Source organism: Dysidea avara, chromosome 1, assembly GCF_963678975.1.
Source record: "Dysidea avara chromosome 1, odDysAvar1.4, whole genome shotgun sequence".
NCBI lineage: Eukaryota > Metazoa > Porifera > Demospongiae > Dictyoceratida > Dysideidae > Dysidea > Dysidea avara.
Window position 1 is genome coordinate 45,990,788 of NC_089272.1, and position 8,940 is coordinate 45,999,727.

Genomic DNA, 8,940 nt, shown 5'->3' on the forward strand with positions numbered 1-8,940 from the left:
ACTCGTTCTCATAAACTGCTGGACAGAATCCTACGAAAATTGGTGTGGAGATACCTTGCATATAGCCCAACTATATCTCCAATTTTGAGCCAAAACTCTTGTTTGATTGTTGTGCTAGACCACATCAAAGTCGTTGCTCAAAATCATATATTCTCGGACAAAATTTAAGTATTATTATTATTATTATTATCTAGGCCCGGGGCACATATAACCAAGTACAACTACCAACGGGGCAATCTATAAATGGGGAAATCTACAAATTGGGCATGTACAACAGTGCATGACCAGCGCAGTGAATAGTGATAGTCACAGGTTTAATGATAAAATAACTATGTTGCAAAAAATTAAATTCTTGCAGGCTACATAAGTACAAGTATAAGAAAAATTAGGACTACACTGTAGAGTAGGAACAATGTACATGTAGATGTGTATATGCAAGTAGTCAGCAAATTTTTGCTGATTAGTTAAAAGTATAACACACCACATATTGCTAAACTGCATGTACTCACTTAGAAGTTTATCAAGTTGTCTAGCTTAACACAAGGTTCACTCGCTAACTATATTTACATGGTATTACATGTATAGCTATATTATGTGGTTTGCTTGACACATCATGTGAAGAAACACAAAGAAAGTCACAAAGGAAAGAATGCTACCAGTCCGGATATGATGAAACAAACAAGAGAAGTATGCTTGACTCTATCCAACCAATACTGCCATGTCGTTATGAAGAAAAATCAAGGCAAGTTTTTGGGTGATGTTTTATCACCAGCCGCGCCCACCCTGTCATCATCTTTACTATGCAGTACTATTGTACTGTATGATAAATGTGCCCTTGGGATGGTGCTACTGATGGATGCAAGTTTTCATACTCAATGGAGGATTTTAATAGTGTTGTATATGGTGACTGTTTTATTAGAGTATTTGACAAGACTACAAAATCTTGTGTACATAATTAGTGTGTGTCTGTCTGTCTGTGGGGAGGGACGGAGACTGTCGGTTGAGTGGTTTCCACAGCCTCAGCCTGTGCATGGAGCTAAGGTCCATTGGAGAGACAAGGCGAGGCAGGAGCCATAAGGACCTGATTCAAGAGATTCAGTACTGCCTTGCCAAAGACAGGAACATGTAGAGAGATGTGTGCCAGAAGGTGCAGAACACTACTCTTTCTGCACAGGAACTTGTCACCATGAATTTCAAAGTAGACAGGGTATTGCCAGACAAGTATTAAATGACATGTCCACAAGGGAGGAAGAGGTAGCCATGGTTTGGTTCACTACCAATAGTGTGAGGCATCGTCCAGTGGATGGCTTCACTTTAATGGTCAATGGTGTGTGTATGTGTGTGTGTGTGTGAAAGGAAAGTGGCATGTGCCCTGTACCCCCTCCCACCACTGTCAATAGCATTGTAACCTTTCGCTTTTGATACATGCACTATATATGTGGAAATTTGATGTTTAATAACATATAAAATATTATAGTATTGTCAATACAGTACGTACACATTGTGTGCTTTGACTTCAAGTTCGGTGACACCAAACTAACTAAGAGCAGCCATACAAGGTTAATTTGACAGTATGTTTGTGGTTACGCACAACAAATGCAGAAACCCAGACCATACTGAAAAATCTCAGTGGACTAACTTATGTACGTACATTGTTTCAAAAGTGGCAGAATGGATCAGATAAAGCATAATACAATTGTAAAAGGAGACTACTGCAATTCATGGAACGTATGCAGTGGCCAAAATGAATGATGATTTTAGATTATGTGGCAGTAGATTGGAAAACCAGTTACTGATGAGGAAGTTTAAACATTGTAATTGAGTGGACATCAGAGATACCCTTTCCACAGCAGTGTGAACATGAAAAAATCACAAAGTTCATGCAATGTACTTATTCCTAATAGAGCAATCACCAATATGTGGTCAGTACAATTTATTGCTTCACACTATCAGAGAGTAGCTGGGAAAGAAATAACACTTATTTTGCTTAAATTATAGTACAGTTGCCATTATAGTAATTTTACCGGTCATGAGAACTGTGTGAAAAATCGAACACAATGACCATTAACATGAAGGGACACATGCACTTAGCAGGCGGACATTCAAGAGATCAATCTAAGAACTAATTGATGTGGCTCAACAATACTGCAATGACAGTCAAAACCCTTTACCTTATGATGTGTGGTGATAAACAAAAGCTAAATAGAGCCTATATACATTATTGAGGTAACTTTCAACTACTCTATTAGCGTATCTTGATGTACTTGACATTAGTGCTGCCACAATATGTGACTAGATATAGCAAAATCAACCATATGGGTGCAAGAGCCAAAAATGAGAAAACACCAGCATGAAGTTGCTGCACTAGTATCGGGCTAACAATTTCCATATCAAACTCCTCTTCAACTTGTCAGGTCTGCTTGTGGTAGACTGTTTTCTGGCAGCCTGTATAACCATGCCAGATGTCTGTACAGGTTTGTGAACAGCAGGGAAGTGCTTTTGGGGGTTTATGTATACACTCTGGACAGACGATCAGTAAGCTGAATGTGTGATGTATGTTTGTTTCGTGAGATTTCAGTCTATTCCTGCCTTTGATGGGCTGTTTTGTGGTCTGGTGCCTTCAATTACCATCCTCATCCATTTTGTAGTCTTTCTCTTACCCACCCTGCCACTCAGCCCCTTTTTGAGGACTCATGATATAGCAACACTGGTGAAAAATCTATCTAAAATGGTGGGAAACTCTACAAGAGTTATCTTGGCCACCAGGTATTCTTAAATGTTATGAATTGCTCCATCTTTGTTGAAAAATCCATATGTGTAGTTGCCAAGGCTGGTGAGTAACAATGCATTAAATTAATAAAATACATTTTTTCTCTGAATCATTATAACATACCTGCTGGTTAGAGCTCGATATCTTCCGTCTTAGCTGAGATATTGCCGTTCAAAAATACATAGTCGCCCATACAAATTGTATAAACGTCCCCACACTACAGCGGCTGTTTTACATCTGTGACGTAATTTCGGATAAGGATCATTAGGATATCACAACATTTTATTTCTACTAAATACATAACACCCAAGAAAATTTTAAGCTTTAGACCCTCTGAAATTGAATGTGAGACGGATTTCAGCAGTTTAATAGAATAGCTACTACTGAATAATCTGATTTGCCTGACTGCTACATTAGCGTGACTGTTCTATTAGAGTATCTCGATCTTTTTCTCGATCTTTTTAGTTATGCTCGGACCTGGGCCTCGATTCCCGCTACGCCTCTGTCAGCCTGGTGCTACCTTTCAGTCCTACCCCTACTTAAATTACAGAAACTTACAACACTTCTAGCCAGTTTAGTTGTAAATCTTGGGCTCAGTTGTTTCACCCTTTCAATGCCGCTCAGCTGTAGCCATCCTTCTGGTCAAGCAACTAGTCTATCCCAAACACCAGCTTTCTATGTAGTATGACGGTACCAGTATGGTACTCTAGCCAACGGCGCTTCACCCTAATCCGTTGAGTTTGTCTTGAACAAGTTCAAAGTAGTATCTAACGCCAAGTTAAACGCGCAACGCATAGCTATGAACTGCATGGTTGCTATAAACTAAAACCGGTTCCGAACAGTTCTCAAACCGGTTATACAAGCTCAATGTTTACTGTTGCACGTAGTGCACTGGTTGCCGTACACTCAAACCGGTTATACGAGTGGAATGTGTTGTAACTAACGCGTACTGCGTTTGAACTAGTTGCCAGGTACTGAAGAGATGTTACTACGGATAGCGCTATATAGAAAACCTAACTTGGTAATAAAGAGTAGCAGAAACAAACCTGTCGTTTTATTTAATGTTCGGATATCGCTTCATCTAATACCGGTTAGTGTTCTGTTCTATGCCTTGTAGTTTTGTCTGTGAATTAATTATTTATGACGTCACGTTTGTATTATTCTTATTACTTGGTTATATAATTAATGGGTTATTATTAGTATTATTATTATTTAAATGGGCTTGTAGATGCCAAGGCAAGCTAACTTGCCAGGCTAGGCCGCAGGCCTTTGAAGGTGCCCATATCTAGATTGCTTCCAAAAATTATCCAAGCGCAGCTTGAAGGTTGCAACTGTTGGTGCTGAAATGATAAAGTCAGGTAAGGAGTTCCATAGATTGACTATTCTATTTGTAAAAAAGTTCTGCCTAACAAGTAATCTTGATCTTTCTTTAAAAAGCTTAAGAGAGTGGCCCCTGGTGGTAGCAGTATTTAAAGTAAAAAATGTAGATGGGTCCAAGTCATAATGTCGTTTAAGTATCTTATATGTTTCAATCATATCACCCCTTTGACGTCTGCAATACAGAGAATAGAGATCCAGAATTTCAAGACGGCTTTCATAAGTCAAGTGGGCTAATCCGCGAAGGTGTTTAGTTGGGTCCGTGTACTTTTCCGCCATCTATAGTCTCTATAGCCAAACAGAAAGGTAATAGGCGCTTCGCGCGCGAAGCGCCTATTACCTTTCTGTTTTGGCTATAGAGACTAAGGTAATTGGAATTCACGAATTCCAATTTCCAATAATAATTTTGCTGGTTAATTTAGGTGTGGAACCGTGTTGCTGGAGTGTTTAAAGTCTGACAAATACGCTCAAGATATAGAGTGAGTTGATATTTGTGGCGGTTTTTATGTTTGCGCTGTAATGTCACGGAATTTATTAATTTGTTCTAAATAATGCCCGCCAATACTGGTGTATGATAACTGTCTTTAAGCCTTTCTCAAGCGGCAGGTCAATAGTAGCTAACAGCAATATCCTGGTATTACTAGTTAACCTGGTTGAATGGAAGAATGTGTGACCTTACTGACCTGCCTATCTGTTCAAAATGGCCATTGTTTGTGTGAAGTGTTAACTTATCAAACGTGAACGTGCCTTTTACGTTATTTAGCTATCCTTAGTGTTTGTAACTTTGGTGCCCTCATCTTCACTTGTTTTTCCACCTTAGTTGTGCATGTTTGTCTGCATTATGCACCTATCATTGTCAAGCCCCCTTCCCCTCCCCCTCCCGGGCATAGGTGGAGATTTGTGCATATTTTGTTGAAATTTAGTGCCCTACAGGTAGGGATTTTGTAATTGTAAATATTTTTCATGGAATCTTGAATAACATTAAAATCCGTCGTGTTTCGAACTTTTTGGCAGACCGTGGTGATTGTACTAGCAATTTTAAGCTTGTGTCCATTACATGAATGCTACACAAAGTCCCCACATTCTCCAAGGGTGGTGGGTGCATCAACATTGGGGCATTGTAAAAATAATATTTTGCCTGAGGGGTGAGTCTTGTACTATCTGTTGTGCAAATCCCTCCTATGCCGGGGGGGGGATTGTGGCTTTTCATTGATACATTCATTAATTTTGTGAGTGTATATAGTGTGTGTGGTATGTGTATTGGTATTGGGGTTGGGGTTGTTTGTTGTTTGGAACTTTAACCTCTCTCTCTCTCTTTGAGGCCTGGACAGTCCTCTTGTGGGTTACTAGTCCTGCCCTAGGAGGATTTTCCTGTGTAGATTTGAATGCCTAAGTGGTCTTAAGAAGTGTTTGGCAATAGCTTGGCATTAATGTGTTTCACATGGCTGCCAGAGGCTATGGTTTGCGTTTTGCTTTCTAGCTGTGTGTGTATACTAAGTATGTGTGTGTGTGTGTTTGTCTGTGTGTGTGTGTGTGTGTGTGTGTGTGTGGAAAGTTTGTGTATGTATCTGTGTCTGGAGGGCTTGTTTTTGTGTGTACATGCATGTGTGTGTAGTGTATATAGGTAAGTGACTGTAACCAGGGGCGTAGGGGTAAGGGGGGTTGTAGGGCTCAGGCCTGTAAAATTTTGACTTCTGCAGAGTTTACAACACACAATTTAGTGTGGCAGGACAAAATGAGTGAGTAATAGTGTATGAACAGGACAGCAATTTATAAAGCTTACGTTCATCTCTCCGGGAAGGATTTATAGAGCCCTCTTGAAATTTGTTTAAAGATTGATATACTCTAATAGAGCAGTCACGTATACTCTAATAGAACATGTGGGAGTTTTTCAGACATTCTAACAATGCAAAGCCGGCTGAGCATGACCTTATACTGCTATAGATGTTGTGCAGTGTTTAAAGATGTAGAACTTCAGTAATTTATCACTTGGGCATGCAATATAAATCCATGCTATGTATATTTGTAGTTATATGTTTTGATTGTAAGTTATTCCATTCGTATCAGCGAATGTTTCTAATATTTAAAATCCACAATCAAAATTTTTAATTTATTGAATCTAAGGAGTAAAGACCTATTGTTGTGAGAATTCTGTTGTTGTGAGAATTCTATGCACTTACCGTATTTCCTCATATAAAACCCGCATTCAATTAAACGCCTGTCTCGATTGGAAACCCTGGGGGAGGGGTTTCCAGCACCTTTGGAAAATACATGCCTGGTCTCAGAGGGCCAGGCTATTACTTGAGTCTACTGTTATTGGCTTTAATTGTTCCCTTGTTGCTGCTGCTGCTGCTGCTGCTTCTTAGAGCCTTCTGATGGATGACGGTCTTGAGTGCATGCAGATACAACTATTTTCCAATCATTTAAAGCCTTGACTATAGTCAACACACTTTATCACTGTTTTCTATGCAGTAATCCCGTTCTACCACCACCCTAATTTGATTAAACACTGGGCGTCAATTGGGCCAATCTCAATTAAAAGCCCTATTCACTTACAGGCCAGGTCAAAAATGCTGGGAAGGAAATAAAAGCCCGGGCTTTTATATGAGGAAATACGGTACTTGTTGACATACTCTTTGATGTAGACAGTAAAGTGAATGTAAACAGCAGCAAAGTAGTAGTTTTATCACTGTAATCAACCTCAGACCTGGCACGCTAACCATCACATACAGTGTTGATGGCTTCACATGCACCTGACTGTAGACAACAGGCTGTTAGCTAAGCATAGACAATAGCAAAGTGCATGTTAACCACTTGAACGCATGTCATGTCCTATACTATTTTTAGCTGCACATGACCTAGTGATATAAATATATGCATTTTATAGGATTCGAAAGTTATCAATTTGTATTCGAATGCTTCCAAATGAGCAAACATTTAAGTCCCTCAGCTGCCCTTATTCTGGTAACTCAATACTGCTGCTGGAACCCAATGGTTACCATATAGTAAAAAACTTTAGCAGTAAGAAACCTGGGCGAATTTGGCGAATAGCGTTCAATTCGCCAAAGTTTTTTTGCCAATTATTTTAGACGATCACACGAGCACATTGTAACTAGAACTTGAGATGAAGGTCAGCTTGTACCACCATGCAATAAAGATTGAGCTGACTTTGGAGATCTTCTTAGGAATGTGTCACACAGTTGTAAGCACTCCTTGGGATAGCATTTCCAACCGGCTTCCCATGTGCTCGCACGTCAGCTAGTTCATCGTCTCTCAATGGATTTGGCCAGATATTCTGATATACGTGATAACCTCTGCTACTGGAGTTCACTGAAAAAGTAAATACAGTCGCTCTCGGCATCACAGGAGATAGCGAAGCACGCGTTAGCTAGCACGTCGTTAGATCAGTAGCTACAAAAGTACTGCTACAACAACAACGCTAGCTACCTATACACTTACTACACTACTTATTACTGATGAGTCGACACCTTGTTGTTATCCTTACGTAGTGTACAGTAAAAACCTTGGCAGTAAAAACTTTGGCAAATATTATTTCAATTGCCAAAGTTTCTTTCGCAAATTTTTTCAACGAGGGGTTTCCTCACACTTTTTTACCGCCAAAATTTTTTACTACATGGTGTGCCCCTGGTAACCATATACAATAGCATCTGGAGGCTTTACTTTTGTTTGTATGTTTGTGCGTAAGGAGTGTACAGGTTACATATTTATAGTGATGATATAGTAGGTGTATCTGTGCCTACAGTATGATGCATGCTAACTACTTGTAGTGTGTCACTTTTTGCAGCTATTTACTTGTTGTGTTGGACAAGTTTTTGGAATGAGATTTAAGACTGTCGTACCTGATCAAAACTATGAATGACCAAACTAATAGTGTACTCACTCCAGACTAACTACATATCATAGACCACTTACAGGACAATGGTATGTTTCTGAATATTGCAGAGAGTGTGATAAACAAAGTTTGTTTTCAGGATTACCAGCATTTACCAGCTACGTACTCAACCAAGGCTCATTGAGACTAACCACACGCATAAAGGAGTGTCATTTAGGGGTGAGTAGTGGACTAGCTGTGATTGACTGTGTTTATTTTTGTCCTTCAGAGTGGTATAAAGATTGTCTACTAGTAACATAATTGCCTCAGAAGAAAGGCGAACGCCCGCAAGAATGACGTTTTGCTGGAGATGTATTGATTGATATTTTTTACAATTGTTTAAATATTTTAATGTTAAAAGTACTGCTGCTGTATCAGCCATAGTGGAACTGTTTACTAGTGATTCAATTAATTTAGTTACCACCAAACATAGTCTGTGAATTAGCTGCAGTGCATTCTAATTTTTTTTTTTTGGAGTGGCAATCTTTATTCTTTACGTGAGTCCTACCAGCTGTGAGTAATCAACCTGATATTACAGCTAACTGCTTATTATATGGCACTCAAATAATTGAGGGTTTTAATATTAGCATAATTGTGGGCTTGCCATTGGAGCTGTAGCAATTGCATTATTGATGCTAAACAACTTTTGTATAGCTAAAGTAATGCATGAAGACTGGATGAGGATTTTTATATTATTCACGGCACAATTTACATAACACACATACTAGAAGGGGGCCAAGAACTCCTTGATGTATGTATGTATGTGTAAGGTATTTGGAAGAGTCACGTCTGTGGCATAAACATAAAAATTTGACAGTTAATTTCACTCAGTGCATGGTGTTGTAGAGCAAGGGTCCTCATGCATATGCATTGCTATAATTGTGTTGGTGTTATATAAGTG

General features: G+C 39.2%; 1 long non-coding RNA gene across 1 annotated transcript; it reads left to right on the forward strand.

The window, feature by feature from the left end:
- The first annotated feature begins 4,513 nt into the window (after positions 1–4,513).
- On the forward strand, positions 4,514–8,420 carry LOC136250637 (uncharacterized). The gene is made up of 4 exons (XR_010698610.1): positions 4,514–4,626; positions 7,953–8,089; positions 8,140–8,219; positions 8,269–8,420. It is a non-coding gene; the product is annotated as an uncharacterized lncRNA (long non-coding RNA).
- The last annotated feature ends 520 nt before the right edge of the window (positions 8,421–8,940 follow it).